At 51.6% G+C, this 21,953-nt stretch overlaps 1 protein-coding gene across 7 annotated transcripts in view; it reads right to left on the minus strand.

The window, feature by feature from the left end:
* Positions 1 to 21,953, minus strand: part of LOC138580901 (gastrula zinc finger protein XlCGF57.1-like) — a 314,301-nt gene that overhangs the window by 245,154 nt on the left and 47,194 nt on the right. The window lies entirely within an intron of this gene.

The following is a 21,953-nucleotide window of genomic DNA, read 5'->3' on the forward strand; positions in this document are numbered from 1 at the left end:
CTCCATAACTTCCATGGGCGATATATGACACAGCAGTTAAAAGAATAATTCCTCTCTCATCTATTTTATGTTTTGGTTGTTGATGATTAATTATCTGAAAAGCAAATGCACACTTGTCCCATGCACTTTCTTCAATTAGGAAAGGCCACTTGAATGCAGACTTGTGACATTACATTCCGCAGAGTTGCTTTTTATCTCTCACTCTGCTCATGTGAGGTCATCTTCTGCAGCGTGTGTTTGCTAGGCCCTGGAAATCGTATTTATTTTATTTTATTCATTTATAAAGCGTGCAGCAGCCCAAGTGCATCGTGGCGCTGTTGCAAGAATCTTAGGTATGTGATACATGATAAATGACTTATACAGGAATCTTTGGCATATGATACAAGGCGTATACATGCAGTTGCTGATGGCATGAGGTAGTACACAATACATAATGGGCTTATTTGAACAGCCATGTCTCGAGTGCTTTGCGGAAGGTTCCATGGGAAAGTTCAGTTCTGAGCTATGGGGGCAGTGAGTTCCAGTGTTTGGCTGCTATAAAAGGGAAGCTAGCTCCACCTGCTTTGGTGCATTTGACTTTGGGTATCTATAATCTCTGTGTGTATGGTTTTCTAGTGGGTCTGGAGGAGTGGGCTCAGAGGATTTTCTGGGAGAGATACGGCGGGGCTGAGTTAGCGAGGCACTTGTGAGTAATGGCTAATGTTTTGAACTCTTTCTGATAGGCAGCCAATGGACTTTTCTTGCAGTCGTGATGTGTTCCCTTTTTGGGATGCTTAGAGCTGCCTGGATTGCATTATTTTGGATGACCTGGAATTTTTTTAGGTTTTTGGAAGAAGTGCCAGGTAATAGGGCATTGCAGTAGTCTAGCCTAGAGCCTATGATGGCTCTGGCTATGGTGAGACAGCTTGCTATGGAAAGGAACGGTTTTGCTACATTCAGTAGCTTGGTGGAGTATGCTGCAGATGAGGCGTAGCAGGTTTTGTTTTACCATAGAGAAATAGCTATGAATGGCATTGTGGCTTGTGCCGTCGCCATGCTGATAATCCTAAGTATTAGGGTGGGGCACCTTTCATCAAGTGTTTGAAGTGACAGGTGGCCACACCCATTCACCACTCCTCTGAACCTGTATACATTTGATTGAACAACTATAAATGTAATGCCACCCGAAAATGTTATATACATTTTATACAAACTCAATAATAACCCCACTGCAGTGTACATAACATTTGGTAGAGATGTCTCTGAAGCCCTATACATTTAATTGAACCCCAATACATTTGATGACCCCCACAAAGTTTATAAATATTTTATATGAATTTTATATACACTTGATAAGAATTCTAATGCATGTGATATAAAAACTGGATATACATTTAACTGAACCCCTTTAAATTTAATTGAAACCCAATACATTTGCTGACCCCAATAAATGTTGTATACATTTCATATGCATTTTATATAAATGTGAAAAGAACCCCAATGGATTTGATATAAAAATACAATTTTGAGAGCACTACTACAGTTTGAATGGGTCTCTGTGCTAAATAGACATATTTCTATGGGTGACTCTAAGGCTATGACACCATTAGGGGTGGGTTCGCACAATATGATAGTTTTTCTTCATTTATTTTTATTTTTAATAACGCACTTAATACCCATAGGTTTCTAAGCGCGCACCCGGGAATCAAACCTGTATTGGTCTGTGTTGTCTTGTTTTAAAGTCGAGCCCGTTGCCCCTGAGCTATCCTCCCGAGCCGATATGGATATATAGCTGTTATTGAAGGCCTTCAAAACATGTGTGCTCTTCAGACTTCACAGGACTAGCCAGCATGGTGTCAAGAATACTGTAATTATGAACAGCTACAGTTAATACGAGGAGAAAACAGCTCCTGTGAGCCGCAGCGATCCCGATAGTAGTTATTTACCTTATTGCCTTACGAGAAGATACAGCAGTCTTGATACAATGGATGACTCACAGGCTTTGATGGCGGACCGTGAAGATCAGGAGCTCAGTGAGAACATTACACTTTCTGTGAGCAGTCATCCACCTCTCATCACCATTGTCATGGGCCGGTGTGTTGGAGATGTCATTCAAAACACTCAGGCGAGTGCAGCCAAAGATATTGCTAATTTGCAAATGGCTACTGGTGCTGGCACTGTGGTTCTCGAGCAGCCCATGGGCGTAGAGCCTGTGCTGTCATGTTTAGATATGCAACATGGTGAAATGGTCTCTCAAGACAAGAGATACAAGTCCATGATCATGTAGAATGATGACGTTGAGGTGGGGTGAGTACCCCTGACCCCCTGAACATTAGTGGGAAACAGACGGATATGAAGCATCGATATCAGACTTCGTGCCAGCCAGTGGGTATATTTTTAAAGTGAATGTTTGTACGTTTTAGGGGCGTGATACCTAACCTGGAGTTAAAACCACGTGTTTCTGTTTTATCTACAACTCTAGCTGATAAAAAGTATGGCAATGAGGGGAGTCAAGCTATAGCAGACACTGTCAATATTTACTGTGTTTGCTGCTCAAATCAAACCCATGGAATCTTGGGGGGAATCTCAATAATAGACTGTATAAGTAATGTATTTAGATAATGGAGGCTGATAGTGTTAAAGACGATGCAGTTACAATAGTTGTGACCTGGGCTAATATCCTACCCATTAAACAACACTTTAACACATTTTGCACCGGGCACAACATTGATGATCTGTAGCAGGAGGCTCATGAATCTTTGCAAATATCTTATACAGATAAATATTTATGTAAAATGTACTACAGGTTGAGCCCTAAACGTCTTGTAAAAATGATGTGTCTAATACAGCCATCAACCTAGCTAAGGGTTGGGAAAGGGGCGGAACAATGTGTGTCTAAAACATTGTGGGCTATACAAGTGGTGTATAAGACCCTCTTGAAAATTAAGCAGTTTAGAGAGGAGTGTTTGCTGTGTGTTAGAAGTACAATTGGAAAAAACGGTTTGTAAGTGGGGGGATAACATTTATTTAAACCATTACAAATGTGAATGGTACCCCATAAACTGATCTATGAATATTGAGAATGTAGATAATTTACGCATATTTATAGGAAATAAAGGATGAACACCTGTTGCCAATTTAATGTGAAACCCGCCAGTGGATGTTGTGAGGAACCTGACGGTATTCCCCCACTTACTCCCCCAGGATCTTCCATTGAGGGGGCCAGGGAAGGGCCATCGCTTTTGGATCCCGACCCTGGGGTTGGACAAGAGAGGGAGGATTGTCTGGGTGGAGGGCTACGGGGGATTGGGAGCAGAATACCCGAGGGCGAGACATGGCATTCCCCCTATCCCAATTATACACCAACCCACTCTCCCTCAGCCTTAATGGGGTATTTCAATCACACACCATTTCCCCCTCCCCATTTCCAATAAGTGCTGGGATGAATAAGAGGCAATCAGGGGCAATGAGAATTGCCCATGGAAACAACACAGCAATACAAAGGGAGGCCTACCATGTAACACCTTTGAATGTTCCTACTAATAGAGTCAGGCAAGGTTGGCCCTTTCTTCACACTTTTCACACCTGACTCCACTGGACTCTTTACACTAGTATAAAAGGTGTGGTTCTGCCAAAGAGTATGAGCGAACTGGAGTTGCTGACGGGACCAGGAGAGCCAAGGAGCATGGAGCTGCAGTGGGAGAGGCCTGGAGAGTCCGGAGGAGAGCAGTGTGCCAAGATGCTGGCCTGGTGTGTTTTAGGGGCTGCAGCGTGGCTAGGGAGCTGTGTCTCCAGAGAGCCGGAGTGAGGCAGATTGTGGCCTGCTGTCCAGAAAAATGCTTGTTCCCTTGGGACGTGTGCTGGTCCCAAGGGTGTACGAGGGGCAGGTGGTGAGACCCTGACCTCGACTCAGTGTATCCCGAGGAGACCGCTCGCCAGTGCCGCGCTTCCCAGTGAGTTTCGTGAAAGTGAAGATAGAAACTCAGAAGCGTGCAGGTGGCTGGAGCGGGAGCGGAAACAGACAAGATTTATGAGTGTCATGAATGTAAAGAAAGCATAAAGAAAGCGGAAAGCAAGAAAAAAAGAACATAAAGAAAGATGCGGACATAAAGAAAGACGCTTCTAGCAGCGCGGAAAGTAAAGAAAGGTAAGAGGAAAGTGAACTTTAAACAGTATAAGGGAAAAGGGTGCGAGCGACCTAACAGCCTGAAAGTGATAAAGCAAGAGAAAGCCAAGAGAGAGTGCAAGTGACCCGAAACAGGAAAGGCGGTGCAATTGACCCAACACACTAGAAAAGTGAAAGTAAAAGCGAGAGAAAGCAAAGAGAGGGTGCGAGCAACGCTAAAGCAGGAAAGAGGGTGCAAGCGACACAAAAGCAGGAAAAGAGGGTACAAGTGACCTAAAGGCTGAAAAGGGAAAGTGTAAGAGGCACGACAAAGGGAAAGGAAGGTGCAAGGGCGCACAACCAAAGGAACAGAGTAACAGAGTGTGCCAGCGGCACGATAAAGACAAGAGGAGTGTGCAAGAGGCACAGTAAAGTGAGAAGAGGGTACAGGTGTGCACAGAAAAAAGAAAGAAAGGTGAAAGAAAAGGAAAACCAGAGTGGAAAGAGTACAAGAGGGTAAAGTGCACAAAAGGAAGAAAGAGAGTACAAAGAGAGGGGTCAGAAGACAGAGTGGTCACATAGGGGAGGAGCCAAAGCCTGACGTTTTCGAAAGTCTCTAATACTACTCCATGGAAAGAACTGTGTATCTTGACAAGGTGAACTTTTGTCTGAAACCAGAGGGGCCTAGGCTTGGGGAAGGGATCCCTGAGAGGCCGACAAAATTCATTGTTGAAGTTTGTGGAGAGGCTTAGACTTGGGGAAGGGAACCCAGGGAGGCTTATCAGGAACTGTCTTTTTTTGTTTGAAACTGGAAGGATCAAAGCTTGGGGAATGGATCCCCAAGAGACCCAGAGAAATTGTGAACTCTATTGACTTACTGCAAGAGCCCTACGTGGAGGGTTCAAGGGAAACTCTTTTGAGTTGAATTATTTTGAATTGGCAGAACTACACCTATTGGTAAGACTACCTGAAACCAGCCATGGTTTACACTTCCTTTATTTGTGAACCACTAGTTTTCTTTAAGAAGACTTCCTATCACATTTTGTCAAAGAGTGAGGGCAAGCATAGGTTTAGACACAGACGGATTTTGGTTTTGGACTTTGAGACATCAACACGCCTTAGAAACATCAGTTGAGCGAACAATCCCTTTCGAGTTAGGGCCAGTTAGGTATTGCACCAACCCCAGAACTTTATTAAATAAAGGTTTTGATATGCCCATCTTTGAGTCTGTGTCTCTCTTGATATCATGCCTGTTTCACAATGTGTATAGAAATTAATATTGGCTTTATTTAAAGAGCATCTAGGCAGTATATCCCCAAGGATGTTTTGATATCTGAAAATACCACTGCAGGCATACAAACGTGTATGTAACTATGTTCTATGTATCGCGAACATATCTTCCAACAGATGCCACCCTACAATGGACATCTACTGGCAAAATCGCTACAAAGGGGGTTTCAACGATTTAAGGCTACCTGTTAAAACTTTCCTTGAAGCTAGCGGTGTAAGACTTGCAACATAATTTCCTAGCCGTTAAAGGATATTGGCTGTTTGATAGGTAGCTTTATGAATTTCTATCATCCTCCGATATGGTGTGTATGTTTGCTTATCGATACAGTGAATGGCAGAGTGTGTATGGATTAATTGAGCATGCTGCAGAATTTGGAGCCCGATTGGTAACTGTACAGCAGCAGACAACAACAGATGTTCAATGTGAATACAAATCTGATGGTGTAAATCTGAATACAAATCTGATGTTGTAAATATCAATACAAATCTGTTGTTTGTAAAATGTAGTTGTGTCTTTATGTCCTTCAGCTATGCTATGAGGTGAACATGTCCTGTGTAAAGCGGTCCAAAATATATTTCGATGAAGAGGGTGTTGGAAGCTTTGGAGGTGTTGAGGGCTTGTATCGTGAAATGAGAACTGATAGTGAGAATTTGCCAAGGAGCCTAGACAAGACCTGGCTTTCGGGTGAGGAGACCTATACCCTACACAAGCCAGTCTGAAAACTATTGAAACAGCGAATGACTGTGGTATCGGTTATCAATCAACCATGGCCGTCTGATCTTATGGGTATGAGCCAGTATCAAGGATCCAATGATGGCTTCCGTCATCAATGGTCTATCAAAATACACCTATGTTTAGGCTTTAAAAGACAAGATGGGACCTAGTGTAGCGCATATTTAACAGAGGGAGAGTACCCGCATAACTACAGACAGACACCAGTAAGGAGTTTCTAAATAAACCGCTACAGATCCTTCTAAAACAACACGGGGTGCACCATTTCATAACACACTCCGAATTAAAGCCTCTATTATAGAACGTTTTATCCAAACTTTAAAAATGCAATCTGGGATTTCTTCACAGTTCAAAACACCCGTAGATATGTGGACATGTTACCCGCATTTATGCATGTGTGTATATATATATATATATATATATTTTTATTTATTGTGCCATAGCCAAAAATAATTGACTTTTAACACATTTAAGCACAACTATACATAAAGATAAAACAGAATAAAATTCATCAGCGATCACAGTATAAACTCTGAATACAAAATGAAACAAAACATTAATCACGAGAATTCAGAAAAGAAAACGGAAGAGAAAGAGGAAAAAAATAGAAGTTCAAAACAACCCTGATGACTCACTCTGTTATTAATTCTAGTTCCTGTAAAACTCTTCCCACCTCAATCGACAGAGCCATCTTATTACCAGAGGATAATCTCGCCCAGAAATGCCCAGTATTAAGACTAGACTCGTCATGAACAAATCTACAAAAGTGAGCAGCCCTCATAGTCCAAGTCCCAGAACAGTTGGATAATAGATGTTTGATAGTCTGCACCTCGTTACTAAGACACTTGTCACAGATTGGTATAGTCCCCCCTTCCTTATCTCTAGTAGCTAGTATTTCTAGAGTGGGGAGTAGGTTTAACTGAAGTCTCATAAAAGAAGATCTGAACCATGGGCTTGGGGATTTTTTTAAACAGACGTGTATCCAACATTGTCAAGGAGGCTGATCTTTTAGCTTTTCGCATATTATCAATCGTGCCTATCCAATCACCCAATTTCAGTTTTTCTTTCACCTTAAGTGGGTTCTGAAGAAGTAACTCAGCATTACAATCACATCCAGTCAACATTTCCAAACATTTTGGCCCAAGACTAGACAGAAATCCATTGTTACACAATTGCAACTCCAAAGCTGTTTCCTCAAAAAGGGAATTCTTTGGAGGGTCTAAGATTGATCTATAAAGAGCCAACCACTTCCATTCCAACCATGATCTAAGTGATGGAAGACCGAGTTCATATCTCAAAGAAACAATAGGTACACAATCTGGTAAACCCAAAGTATGTTTCCAAATCCTAGCTTCTATTATATCCCAGTCTATCTCCATAGCTATAGGGTTATAGTCCAAGCCATATAAGTTAATGGGCACTACCTTTCCTATATAAAATCTTAGGAGTGGGAGAATAGAAAATTTACCAAACTTGGAATTGATTTTTTTCATCTGTGCACCTAATTTCACTAGCTTTAGATCAATGGATAACAGCAAGCTATTCTTTGTTGGAAAAGATCTTAATGTGGCTCCCAAATAAGTTAATTCTGAGACAACCTCTACTAATGAATGATCCAAGTTCCAGGCATAGGTCTTCACTATTTTATTTGGTCTCTTAAATAATAAGATCCTGTACTTCGTGGGATTAATGGTTAGGTTGTTAGCCCCCGCAGAGGATTCTAATGCGGACAGCAGACGTTGCAGCCCAACTTGCGAGTAGTCCAGGACTACTACGTCATCCGCATAGGCTAACCAATTTACTTTTGCATTGCCAATAGATGGCGATATTAAGCCAATATCCTGCAGCCAAATAGCTACATCCGCCATACAGAGAATGAAAAGCATAGGGCTAATAGACATCCTTGTCGTACCCCTCTAGCTATCCTGATTGAGTTTGAAAGCAAGCCCGATGTACCAAGTCTGACCCGCATAGAATTGTTGGAATGCAACTCTCTCAGGATAGAAAGTAAACTAGGGGGGATTCCCCAAGCATCAAGTTTTTTCCACAGTAGGTTCCTATCAACCGTATCAAACGCCTTGGATAAGTTAATCCAGGCTGCAAAAAGGACCGGACCTCCCTTCATGAACGACTTTGCAGCAAGGCAGTTCAAAACTAGCCCATTCAATGAAGTAGATAGGCCCTTTCTAAAGCCTGATTGCTGCTTTGGGATAATTCCCTTGGTTTTAGCTCAGGCTTCTAATTCCCCTAAAATGATGCCCGAAAAGATTTTACTATCGGCATCTAGTAAGGAAGGAAATTGGCCGATAGTTTGAAGCCAATAACCTATTGCCCTCTTTGTAGATAGGTATAACTATGGATTGTTTCCAAGAGTCTGTGATTCTCTTCTGAAAAATGTTATCAAAAAGCTGTTTTAAAACCTTCGCCGAGGTGAGTGGATCCAACTTAAGAATTGAATTACTCAAGCCATTCGGGCCGGATGCTCTTGATGCTGAGGATTTCTTAATTAGCAATTCAAGATCCAGGATACTGAATTCAAGAGACCAGCTGGGCATTATATCCACAGCTGAACATAATGCAACGTCAAGGTCATAGACTTTGGAAAAATTATCGATCCAGACCCACTCCTGGATAACAGAATCCTGTTTCTGGTGATGAGATACCCCATTAATTACCACCAATGACCAGACATTTCGAGAATTCCTAAGAGATAGGGCATTAAGCATCATTAAGCATTCTCTTGCCATCGTGCTGAAGCACCAGATGCCTATGGGCACGAAGCCAGTTCCTATAGTTATTTTTTAGGTTTGAGACTTCATCCCCTTAGGCCTTAACGCTTAGATGTAATCTCTTTAACTTAGACCTCTGGATCCTCAATTCATTATTTTGAGTTATAATTTGTTCATTAAACAAATGTTTATGAATCATGTGAGATTTTTGTGATAAGTGCTCCATGGGAGCCAAATCAGACAAAAAATGGAGGAAGACTCCAGGAGAACAGCACGCAGACAATTTGTGCACAGGTAAACAATTTACCCTATTTCTCAATTAACAGTTTTTCCCAATTGGCAAACTTTCTAATAACATTCCCTGCAGTGTTAACAGAAAGCTCTTGACCATAGCAGGGAGCCACTAGATCACAATCATAGGACATAACCACCTTCAACATTGCGTGATCATCATTATTACCATCCTCCACAACCAAACTGCAGCAATTCTCAAAGATATTTCTTGAAGCAAAGAGGTAGTCAATCGTTGAGAAAGAGGTACCTCTGTGCCACGAGGGGGCACTCAGGACATCCCCCCGGATATTCCCATTCAGCATAAGGAGATTCCATTCCCTCATGAAGTCTACCCACATTTTGCCATTGCTGGACTTCTCTTTGAAATTTCCCGACCTTAAGTCTCGTGTCGGAATACATTGAGAATTAAGATCCCCAGCAATAAGGATATCATCTGTTGGAAATCGCAAGGAACATTCAAGTAGACCATCTGAGAGGGCATGCAAGAAGTCACATAACGAAATAACACTTGGATTCCTTGAACACTTCTTCTTGACAGCTTCATCATAAGGATGCCCTGACTACCGCTTGAAATAATAGAGGAGGTATTAAACACTTCCAGGCCGATTCATGGAATAATTAGCGCGGCGCAAGTGGGCAAAAACGTGCGATTCGCAGTGGAATAGCGAAAATCGCAGTGCAATTGCGAAAATCGCACGAAAAGCAGCGCACGTCGATTCATGGAAGGCCGTGCGCGAGAAAACCAGCGGATGTGCGATAAAAAAGTGCGCGGCGCACGTTGGCGCACAGGCCATCTAACAGCGTGCGCCAGGTCACAGCGAAAATCGCACAGGCCACAGCGAAATTCGCACATAGCGCGGCGCACGCAACAAAAGTAGGCGGAACACGGGCGTAACACTCGGAATGGGGAACAACTTGCCAAAACGTGGGCGTCACGGGGAAGTACAGGGCACAAGTGTGCGGAACGCCCACACGCTCGCCTACAACACGTATTCATGGAATAGAATAGGGCAAAAAAGCGCACGCTCAAACCAGCGCACAGGCACAAACACGACCGCCACAAGAAAGCAGGCGGTAGCGTCTCTGCGGCTGTAAGAAATGTGCGCCAAAAGGTGCGCCAACAAATAGCACCTATATACTGCCATGATGAATGTCCCATACTGTGGCCCTCCAGGAAAAATGACGTGCAAAGGGGTACCCACAAACACGGACACCCGCTGACCAAAAATACGTGTGCGTGTATACCGGGGTGCGCGGGAAGTCTAACACGCGATTTCAGCAGGGTACGTGCATCACAGGGGTTCGCGTGAAGTTATTCACGCGATCGGGCCTGGGGGAGCGGGCAACGTGTATTTCAGGGGTTCGCGTGAAGTTGCACACGCGATCGGGTCTGGGGGAGCGGGCTACGTGTATTACAGGGGTTCGCGTGAAGTTCCTCACGCGATCGGGCCTGGGGGAGCGTGCTACGTGTATATCAGGGGTTCGCGTGAAGTTTCACACGCGATCGGGCCTGGGGGAGCGGGCTACGTGTATTACAGGGGTTCGCGTGAAGTTCCTCACGCGATCGGGCCTGGGGGAGCGGGCTATGTGTATTTCAAGGGTGCGCGTGAAGTTCCACACGCGTATAGCCTGGGCGCGTGTATTTCAGGGGTGCGCGGGAAGTTCCACACGCGAATAGCCAGGGCGCGTGTATTTCAGGGGTGCGCGGGAAGTTCCACACGCGAATAGCCAGGGCGCGTGTATTTCAGGGGTGCGCGTGAAGTTCCACACGCGAATAGCCTGGGCGCGTGTATTTCAGGGGTGCGCGGGAAGTTCCACACGCGAATAGCCTGGGCGCGTGTATTTCAGGGGTGCGCGGGAAGTCCCACATGCGAATAGCCTGGGCGCGTGTATTTCAGGGGTGCGCGTGAAGTCCCACACGCGAATAGCCTGGGCGCGTGTATTTCAGGGGTGCGCGGGAAGTTCCACACGCGAATAGCCTGGGCGCGTGTATTTCAGGGGTGCGCGGGAAGTTCCACACGCGAATAGCCTGGGCGCGTGTATTTCAGGGGTGCGCGGGAAGTTCCACACGCGAATAGCCAGGGTGCGTGTATTTCAGGGGTGCGCGTGAAGTTCCACACGCGAATAGCCTGGGCGCGTGTATTTCAGGGGTGCGCGGGAAGTTCCACACGCGAATAGCCTGGGCGCGTGTATTTCAGGGGTGCGCGGGAAGTCCCACACGCGAATAGCCTGGGCGCGTGTATTTCAGGGGTGCGCGGGAAGTTCCACACGCGAATAGCCTGGGCGCGTGTATTTCAGGGGTGCGCGGGAAGTCCCACACGCGAATAGCCTGGGCGCGTGTATTTCAGGGGTGCGCAGGAAGTTCCACATGTGATTTGACAGTGTGGGTCCTCCCAGGTGTACCCTGTACACCCTCCACGGCCCCTGCAGGCAGCCCACACCACAGGGGACTACCCTGCATCCCTGGTCATGTCCCGCAGGCAGCCCACCCACCATGGCCATGCCCCCCAGCAAAGGCACATGTCTCCTTGAACTAATGAACACCAACTCATGTCCCCTTGCACCCCCACCCCCCAGCAGTGCAGGGGCAGCCTCCACCAGGCCCCCACTCATGTCTCCCACCACCCCCACCCCCCAGCCACCAGGGGCACCCTCCACCAGGCCCCCACTCATGTCACCCACCACCCCCACACCCCAGCAGTGCAGGGGCAGCCTCCACCAGGCCCCCACTCATGTCTCCCACCACCCCCACCCCCCAGCACTGTGGGGCACCTGCCAGCAGGCCCCCACCCATGTCCAACTCATGTCTCCCACCACCCCCACCCCCCAGCCACCAGGGGCACACTCCACCAGGCCCCCACCCATGTCACCCACCACCCCCACCCCCCAGCCACCAGGGGCACCCTCCACCAGGCCCCCACTCATGTCTCCCACCACCCCCACCCCCCAGCCACCAGGGGCACCCTCCACCAGGCCCCCACTCATGTCTCCCACCACCCCCACCCCCCAGCCACCAGGGGCACCCTCCACCAGGCCCCCACTCATGTCTCCCACCACCCCCACCCCCCCCAGCCACCAGGGGCACCCTCCACCAGGCCCCCACTCATGTCTCCCACCACCCCCACACCCCAGCCACCAGGGGCACCCTCCACCAGGCCCCCACTCATGTCTCCCACCACCCCCACCCCCAGCCACCAGGGACAGCCTCCACCAGGCCCCCACTCATGTCTCCCACCACCCCCAACCCCCAGCCACCAGGGGCACCCTCCACCAGGCACCCACTCATGTCTCACACCACCCCCACCCCCCAGCACTGTGGGGCACCTGCCAGCAGGCCCCCACCCATGTCCAACTCATGTCTCCCGCCACCCCCACACCCCAGCCACCAGGGGCACCCTCCACCAGGCCCCCACTCATGTCTCCCACCACCCCCACCCCCCAGCCACCAGGGGCACCCTCCACCAGGCCCCCACTCATGTCACCCACCACCCCCACCCCCCAGCCACCAGGGGCACCCTCCACCAGGCCCCCACTCATGTCTCCCACCACCTCCACCCCCCAGCACTGTGGGGCACCTGCCAGCAGGCCCCCACCCATGTCCAACCCATGTCTCCCACCACCCCCAGCCACCAGGGGCACCCTCCACCAGGCCCCCACTCATGTCTCCCACCACCCCCACACCCCAGCCACCAGGGGCACCCTCCACCAGGCCCCCACTCATGTCTCCCACCACCCCCACCCCCCAGCCACCAGGGGCAGCCTCCACCAGGCCCCCACTCATGTCTCCCACCACCCCCACCCCCCAGCACTGTGGGGCACCTGCCAGCAGGCCCCCACCCATGTCCAACTCATGTCTCCCACCACCCCCACCCCCCAGGGGCACCCTCCACCAGGCCCCCACTCATGTCTCCCACCACCCCCACCCCCCAGCACTGTGGGGCACCTGCCAGCAGGCCCCCACCCATGTCCAACTCATGTCTCCCACCACCCCCAGCCACCAGCCACCAGGGGCACCCTCCACCAGGCCCCCACTCATGTCTCCCACCACCCCCACACCCCAGCCACCAGGGGCACCCTCCACCAGGCCCCCACTCATGTCCCCACCACCCCCACCCCCCAGCCACCAGGGGCAGCCTCCACCAGGCCCCCACTCATGTCTCCCACCACCCCCACCCCCCAGCACTGTGGGGCACCTGCCAGCAGGCCCCCACCCATGTCCAACTCATGTCTCCCACCACCCCCACCCCCCAGCCACCAGGGGCACCCTCCACCAGGCCCCCACTCATGTCTCCCACCACCCCCACCCCCCAGCACTGTGGGGCACCTGCCAGCAGGCCCCCACCCATGTCCAACTCATGTCTCCCACCACCCCCAGCCACCAGCCACCAGGGGCACCCTCCACCAGGCCCCCACTCATGTCTCCCACCACCCCCACACCCCAGCCACCAGGGGCACCCTCCACCAGGCCCCCACTCATGTCACCCACCACCCCCACCCCCCAGCCACCAGGGGCACCCTCCACCAGGCCCCCACTCATGTCTCCCACCACCCCCACCCCCCAGCACTGTGGGGCACCTGCCAGCAGGCCCCCACCCATGTCCAACTCCTGTCTCCCACCACCCCCACACCCCAGCCACCAGGGGCACCCTCCACCAGGCCCCCACTCATGTCTCCCACCACCCCCACCCCCCAGCACTGTGGGGCACCTGCCAGCAGGCCCCCACCCATGTCCAACTCATGTCTCCCACCACCCCCACCCCCCAGGGGCACCCTCCACCAGGCCCCCACTCATGTCTCCCACCACCCCCACCCCCCTGCACTGTGGGGCACCTGCCAGCAGGCCCCCACCCATGTCCAACTCATGTCTCCCACCACCCCCACCCCCCAGCCACCAGGGGCACCCTCCACCAGGCCCCCACTCATGTCTCCCACCACCCCCACCCCCCCAGCACTGTGGGGCACCTGCCAGCAGGCCCCCACCCATGTCCAACTCATGTCTCCCACCACCCCCACCCCCCAGCCACCAGGGGCACCCTCCACCAGGCCCCCACTCATGTCTCCCACCACCCCCACCCCCCCAGCACTGTGGGGCACCTGCCAGCAGGCCCCCACCCATGTCCAATCCATGCCCCCCTGCACCTGGGTCCCAACATTCCGCAATCATGTCTGTAATGCCCATCCTCCCCTGCCAAAAGGCCCAACCAACTATCACACCCACCCACATATCAAAGGCAATTACATGTTACACCCCCAATTTAAATAATGCAATTGAACACATGTCTGTCACACACAATGGCTGCAAGTGAATGACAAAACACCCAACATGACATGCCTGAAAGCAATGAGATGATACGACACATTGAAGAATAAAAAAAATAATGTATTGAACAGCAAGTAGAATGGAAATGAAATAAGAAAAAACACAAAGCAAATCAAACAAAACAAGATGAATGTCCAAGAAAATAATCTGAAAAATAAAAATAAGCCAACGAAGAACCATGAAGAAGATCATCCTGGGTCCATGAGCCCAACCAAATTAAACCTAACTATGACTACTAACTAAAAACTGAACTATATACAAAAAAGTGGTGCATTGTCCAATCGCTACCAAAAAAAATCAAAAAAACAAAGGAAACCTAACCCTAACTATACAACTATATACAAAGGCAGCGGGCTATTCGGACGGCTCACTGGTTGTTGTCATGGGCCAGGGCATCATCGAACTCCTGGTCAATGGCTTGGAGGCGGCATGTTCCCTGGCCCCGAGGTCCCGCAGGGATAACGCAGTGTCAAGCTCAAACTCCCTGCGAAGACCCTCGAGGTACTCAGCCCGCCTCAGCGCCCTCCGCATGGAGTCCTCCGCCCTGACCATCGTGAGCCGTTCCTCCTCTGCCCGCTGCCGCTCCGCACCTATCCGCTGGCACAACCGGTCCCACACGGAAGCCACTCCCATTCCAGGGTTCTCCTGCCCTCCGGCCGATGCCTGCACCCCTGATGTTGATGGCCCCGAGCCATGATGCCTCCCACGTTGAGCCTGCTGCTGCCTCCGACGCAACTGCCTGTGCCAGCACGACGGCATCCAGGCTGATGGAAACCACCGACGCCGTCGTGCACGTGCCCTGCCCGATGATGCCGTCACATCCTCCATCTGCTGGGGTCCAGTTGCTCTGGTGTCCACCCCTGCTGGATCACTGACTCCCGACTGTGGCAGGGATGGGATCCCCACCGAGCTGGCTGCACTGGTCGGGGCAGGTCCACAGGGGGCCCTGGTGGCATCTGGGCTGGAAGACGGCAAGGAGAACGACTGGTGGATAGCCTGCACAGAGGAGGAGAGGGCCGCCACATTGGCCAACACATGCAGGAAACCCCCGAACATGGCCGATCCCAATTGGGCCACGTCGGCACGGTGCACTTCGTGATGCCGTGCGTGCTCCTCCCGGGAAGCACGCACGGCATCACGAATCACAGCCGTGCGCATCGCGACCCCAATCAGGACCTTCTCCGCACGGCCAGGGGTTCCCACGTCCGCAGGTGGAGGGGAGTCAGGTGACATGGACATCCCCTCTACCTGCGGACAGGCCTGGGACGGGGCATCCCTGCTGGTGCATGGTGGTGCACTCACAGGGTCAGGGACAGCGACATGCACAGGCCCCTCCACGGTGACCTGTGCTGCCTCCTGCCCCTGGCCCTGGACTGCACCACTTGCACCAGCAGGGATGCCCCCACCAGGCCCCATGTGTGCCCCAGTGGCGGCCTCCTCCTCCTCTGTGCAAACCACCAACCTGGATGGCTCCTCACCGTCTCCCACCGTAGCAGGCCCCTGTGGGGGCTCACCCACTCCTTCCGCTGCAGCCGTGGGGGCATCCCCGCCGCCTTGCTCCACAGCGCCGTCTCCGCCCTCCTCTTCACTAGCCGCTGCGTAGAGGGAGACAAAGAACACAAGCATCAGGGCACTGTACAATGGTCCCCTAGACAGGAAGCAATAGCAGATGAGCACCACTGTCAAAGTACTCTCCCATCATGTCCCTCCACAACACATGGGTCAGTCCAGGCAAAACACACACAGTAACAGGCATGGTGCATGCCATGGACATTTCCATGCATGTCCAATGGACTCTTGGAACATTCAATGATATGTAACTCACATGCATCATGGCTCATGCCTATCACATGCACACACTTCACCTCAGTCACATCCATCTGGCCCCAAACACACCAAACACAGCGGATACAAGGGTAATATGGCTGCTTTACTGAATCTGTGCATTGTCACACACATGTGTCATGCATCCATGGCATGCACAAGTCACAGACACGCAGGTCAGGCACACAGACATGGCTACCATATATGTACCTGGCATCAGCACCCATCCCTCACCCCCACCCATGTCCAGGTACAGAGACTGGCATGCTCTCATGTTCTAAATCTGCATAGGGCTCCCCATGCGGCATTTCAACACATGCAACAACCATGTGGGTCACACATCACTGGTCGCACATGCATTACCATGATGTCCCTGCACACATACATGCATACATGGCCTATGGCACACATACAGGCAAGTATCATAGAACCAGCACACCGCAACATGCCCTGTCTCACACAGTAATGCATGGACACTTACCGCTCAACTCCAGACGGGCCTCCCTCTCAAGGATCTGGGCGTGGAGCGCTGGGCGTACGCGTTCCAGGACCCTCATCTGGATGGAACTCATGCGGCCCCGGCCCCCCTCCACGAGGCGCCGGGCCTTCACAAGGGTCCTGGACCTCAAGTCCTCCCAGCGCTTCTTGATCTTCAGGACGTCGCGGGTTGCCACCCCCTCCGCGTTGATGGCAACCACACAGTCGGCCCAGATCCTCTGCCGTCCTTCCTTGCTGGCGCGGGACGATCCAAAGAGGGCATCATACTGCCCCAGGACATGCTCCACCAGGACACCAACTTCGGTGACAGTGAAGCTGGTGCCCCTCTGCCCCTCTGGCCTGGGGTTGCCACTGGTGCCAGATGTGGAAGTGCCCGAAATGGCAACCCCAGAGGCAGGTGTGGGTGGGCAACTGGGTCCTGGGGCTGGGCTGTGGAGCGATGTAATCCCAGTCGGGAGTCTTCAGTTCCAGCAGGGGTGGACACAGCAACTGGACCCCTGCAGATGGCTGATGTGCAGGCACCAAATGGCAGGGCACGGTGGCAGCAGGCAGGCAGGCAGGCAGCAGCAGATGGCACGTGGGAGGCTGCTCGGGGCACGGGGGGGCAGTAACTCGGCCTTCTGGGCAGGAGCGTGGTCTTCCGTGTGTTTTCGCGTGGCCAGCTTGATACGGAGTGATTTGGCACGTGAAAATCCTGCACGTCAGCGTGAAATCCGAGGAAAGGCCCTTAGCGCGTAAGCGCGTCAGCACGCATACGCGATTCTATTGGACCAGAGTCCCTCAGCGCGTAAGCGTGTCTGTGACGTGACCCGCACGGGTGTTCCCCACTCAGCACGTGATGACGGGGCACACGTGGAGATACTGCACGTCAGAGTGTCATCGCGTGTAATTGGACAAAAGTGCGCGTACACGCGATTGGCCTATGTACGTGTATTTAATGGGTGCGCGGGCACTTACACACGCAAGTACGTCAGCGAACCTGTATCCCGTGGTGCGTGTGAATTTCCACACGCTATTGGACTGGGAACTGGATTCCAGGGGTGCGCGGGTCACACGCTGTATCCCGTGGTGCGTGTGAATTTCCACACGCTATTGGACTGGGAACTGGATTCCAGGGGTGCGCGGGTCACACGCTGTATCCCGTGGTGCGTGTGAATTTCCACACGCTATTGGACTGGGAACTGGATTCCAGGGGTGCGCGGGTCACACGCTCGCCTAGAACACGCGCAAAGCATACATTTGCGGACTTTAACAATAACAAGCTCAGACGCCAGGATGAACATACCGTTCCTAGCAGCAGTGGCAGTGGGCTACCAAAGGAGGAGGAGGAGGATAGTCAGGGCCAGAATATTCACCCCCAGAACCAGCCTTTTCGGGATGCCTGATGACCAGGTGTATGGGAGGTACAGGTTTCCACCACACATTATACTGGACCTGGTGAGTGAGTGGGAGGATGACCTCACATCACCCACCCTGTGCTCCCAGGCACTCACCCCCCTGGAGAAGGTCCTCAATGTACTGCACTTCTTAGCCACTGGATCATTTCAGCGGACAAGTGCCATAGTGGGTGGGGTGTCACAGGCCACCCAGTCACGCTGCCTACACCAGGTCTTGAACATCATCACTGCACGGCCATCAGTCCGCAGGCACATATACCTGCCCAGAACACCTGCAGAAAGGCATGCTGCCGCCCTGGATTTTTACGCTGTGGCACGATTCCCCAAAGTGCTAGGTGCCATCGACTGCACCCATGTGGCTCTACGTCCCCCCAGGGCATCTGAGCACATCTATAGGAACCGCAAGCACTAGTATTCCATCAACGTGCAGGTAGCATGTAATGCCAAGGGAATCATCACCTCAGTATATGCCAACTATCCCGGCTCCACCCACGACAGCTTCATTTACCGAATGTCCACCCTAAGCCGGGACCTAGAAGCTGGGCGGCATGGCGATACATGGCTGCTTGGTGAGTATGTATGCCACTGCACATGCATGCATGTTGGATACTGAGCAAGGTCACAACCCCACCAATGATACCAATCACCACCTCCACAGGGGACAGTGCCTACCCTCTCAGCCCCCACATGATGACGCCAATTCGGAACCCCACCACGCCACCCCAGGTAAGATATAACACAGCCCACATTACAACCAGGGGCATAGTGGAGCGCACATTCGGAGTGCTAAAGTCACGCTTTCGCTCCCTTGACCGTTCTGGCGGGCAGCTCTTATACGCTCCCCCAGTAGTGTGCAGGATCATAGTGGCAGCATGTGTCCTGCACAACGTTGCAACACGCCGGGGCCTGGCCGTGGACATGGTGGTGGCCCCACATCCCCAACCACATGCACAGCCGCTGCGCATGGGAGGGGAAAGGGCACGGGGGGAGGCAGCCCGTACACAGCTAGTGGCTAATTACTTCACATAGAAATCACACCCCTGTGGAGTGCACACTGCCCTGGCACATTCCATCTGACAATCAATGATGACTCAACCTGACACTGATCCTGAATGTCTGGAGAATGAACCGTCAAAACCATATCAGCCTGAGATTGTTCACCTGGAAGTGTCACAATGTGTGCATCCCTACCCACACAGACACCACCAATGCAGTTTTGTGAAGTTACACATTGAAGCAGCTAAAATGAATACCCACTTGCAAAATGCAACAAGAGGACAGTGCCATGTCAGCCAACCCAACCCCAGCACCGCCACACGACACACCGTGCCATGTCATGCTAATTGCAGGTAAACAAAGTAATCCCCACAACATGACATCAGTCTCACTATGTACAGTGGCACTATTAGAAACCTGCAACACCTGAAATGCTCACAGCAATGCCGGACCAACAACATACTTGAGCACGTAGTACCATTAACATGACATCACAAATGTTACATATTAGTAGTCTCACCACCTGGAAATGCCTGCACTCCCACCACTACCAACTGTGCAGTGTTGTCGCCATGTAGAGTTGTAGGTGCACTGCTGCCAACATGGACCCCATCTCCAGACTAGAGGTCCTTGTGTGGACATGAGGAAGGGACCTGCAAATTGGGAGGTAGACACAGAAGAAGAGTTACACATCAATGCAACATGCAGTGTACAACACAACAGCAATATGCACTAGGAATGTATACACAGTATTGACTACAGACTGCCCACACAGCTCATGGGAGTCCAACGTCACTGTGTAATTCACCGTCACTTGGGCACACCCTTTACAAGCCCATGGAAACGGGAAGCAGGAGGGGTGTGTGTGACTCAAACCCAAGCATCTGAACCAAATACATTACAAGCCTGCATGTGCCCAGCCACAATGCAGCATATGCCCACAGGAACCACGGAAGCCAACAGATCGTCCCAAAAAAATTGGGAATAAAAGAAATCAAAATAAAAATAAAAATAAGAAACAATCAAAAATGGCCATTGATGGGCCCGGGGGGGTTGGGGAGGCCACCCAGGAGGTCCGAGGACAGGATGCACACCAGAACCCACCTGCGTGGATCCTGGGAAGATAAAACACCTCCATGGGCTCATGGCCCACACGGCTACCCTATTGTGGGAGTATCACTGCTGTCGCTATTATCACCCTGTGCAGCTGCATCCGGAGGTGGTTGCACTATGGGAGGCAGCCCACGCAAGGCCCTAGTCTGCTCCTCCATGGCTGCAAGCATGCGGGTGTGGTAGGTCTGGTTCTGGAGGATGAGTGTGCGGAGGTCCCCATGCAACAACTCACGGGATGCCCGGACCTCCGCCCTCGTTGCCTGCATCTCAGCTGAGAGCGTACGGGTGAGACGCTCCAGCTGCTGTTCTGTCCTTTGGTGTGTTGAAGCCTCAAGCTCAACAAGAGTCGTCCTGAGGTGAAGGAGCTCCTGCCTCAGGGCTTCCCTGTGGCCCTGGGACTCAATGGAGATGGCCTCCTGCAGAGTCGCCAGTGCCGCCCGCCTGTCCCTGTTGACTGTGTGACTGGCAGATGGTGTCGGTTGCCTGCTCTAGTCGCTCCATCAGCCTTTCTGGGGGGACAATGGAAGTGGCCACCCTATCCATGGCCTGAGCCATCATCTCGGATGATGCAGCCTGTTGGGTTGCCATACCGTAAATGGATTGCTCCCATGCGGTATTGCCGGGTGGCGTACGGCCACCACGTCGGCGGGCACCACACCTGTCTGGGGCAAGGCGAACTGCGCCTTGCTGTGCCGGCACTGCCTGAGGCTGCAGGACTGCATTCCCCCTCTGATCTGCTGGCCCAGGAACAGGATCAGATGTCGCGGAGTTTGACCCTGCATCCGTAACCACCGAAGGCGTAGCTGCCAACACTGACATCCCCATGGAGGGTTCTGACCCTGGTGCAGGTGGGTGAGACAGAACAGAATCCCTCCCTGGAACACTCACCTGCGACGGCACGTAGGTCTCATCCGAATCAACACCTGAGTACAGCTCGGGGGAGGTGCAGCCAGAGACACCCCTTGAGAGCACGACCTGCAGCACTTGTGGGTTCTCCCCCACCACCACACCACGTCCCTCACTGGTGGTTGGTCGGCCCTCGGACCCCTCCTGGGTCTGCACCATCTCCACAACCCCAGCAGTATCAGGTGCGTCTTCCCCTGCAAAGACATGAAAACAAAGAAATGGAAACAGGCATTAGCACCATGGCACACATTGAGGGCTGAGAAGCAAGAGAACCAGTACTTGATTGACACATGTCCCACATGACTAAAACCCTCCCATGCATGCACCCTCACTGCGTATGAAGTGCAGGCAAATGGCACACACTGATGACACCAAGATGGAAGATGAACACATTTTCTGCATGCTGCCTGGCAGTGGCATCACACATTGGCCTGTGATTGGCAGCTGAAACACACATGCCATCACACAGATGGCATGTACCATTGCTATTGAGTGAAGATGGAGAGGAGGGCAGCACCTATTCATTCAGTCCAGTTCCCGCATGTAATAGCTTTTCTAATTCTAACAGGTCAGATTTTTCACCTGGAGCTGCCAGTCTGAAATGGTCCAATTGCACAGGGACATGTGTGTACAAATGATATCCAGGTAACAAAGTCACTCCACTTTACCATACCCATGTCAGACATGTGACTAGTGGACAGCGACATGCCTAGTGAAAGTGGTGGAATGCAAACAAACTGACTGAATGAACAGTGAAAAAGAAGCAAAT

The sequence above is a fragment of the Ambystoma mexicanum genome, chromosome 3p, assembly GCF_040938575.1.
Source record: "Ambystoma mexicanum isolate Mex_15411 chromosome 3p, UKY_AmexF1_1, whole genome shotgun sequence".
Classification (NCBI taxonomy): domain Eukaryota; kingdom Metazoa; phylum Chordata; class Amphibia; order Caudata; family Ambystomatidae; genus Ambystoma; species Ambystoma mexicanum.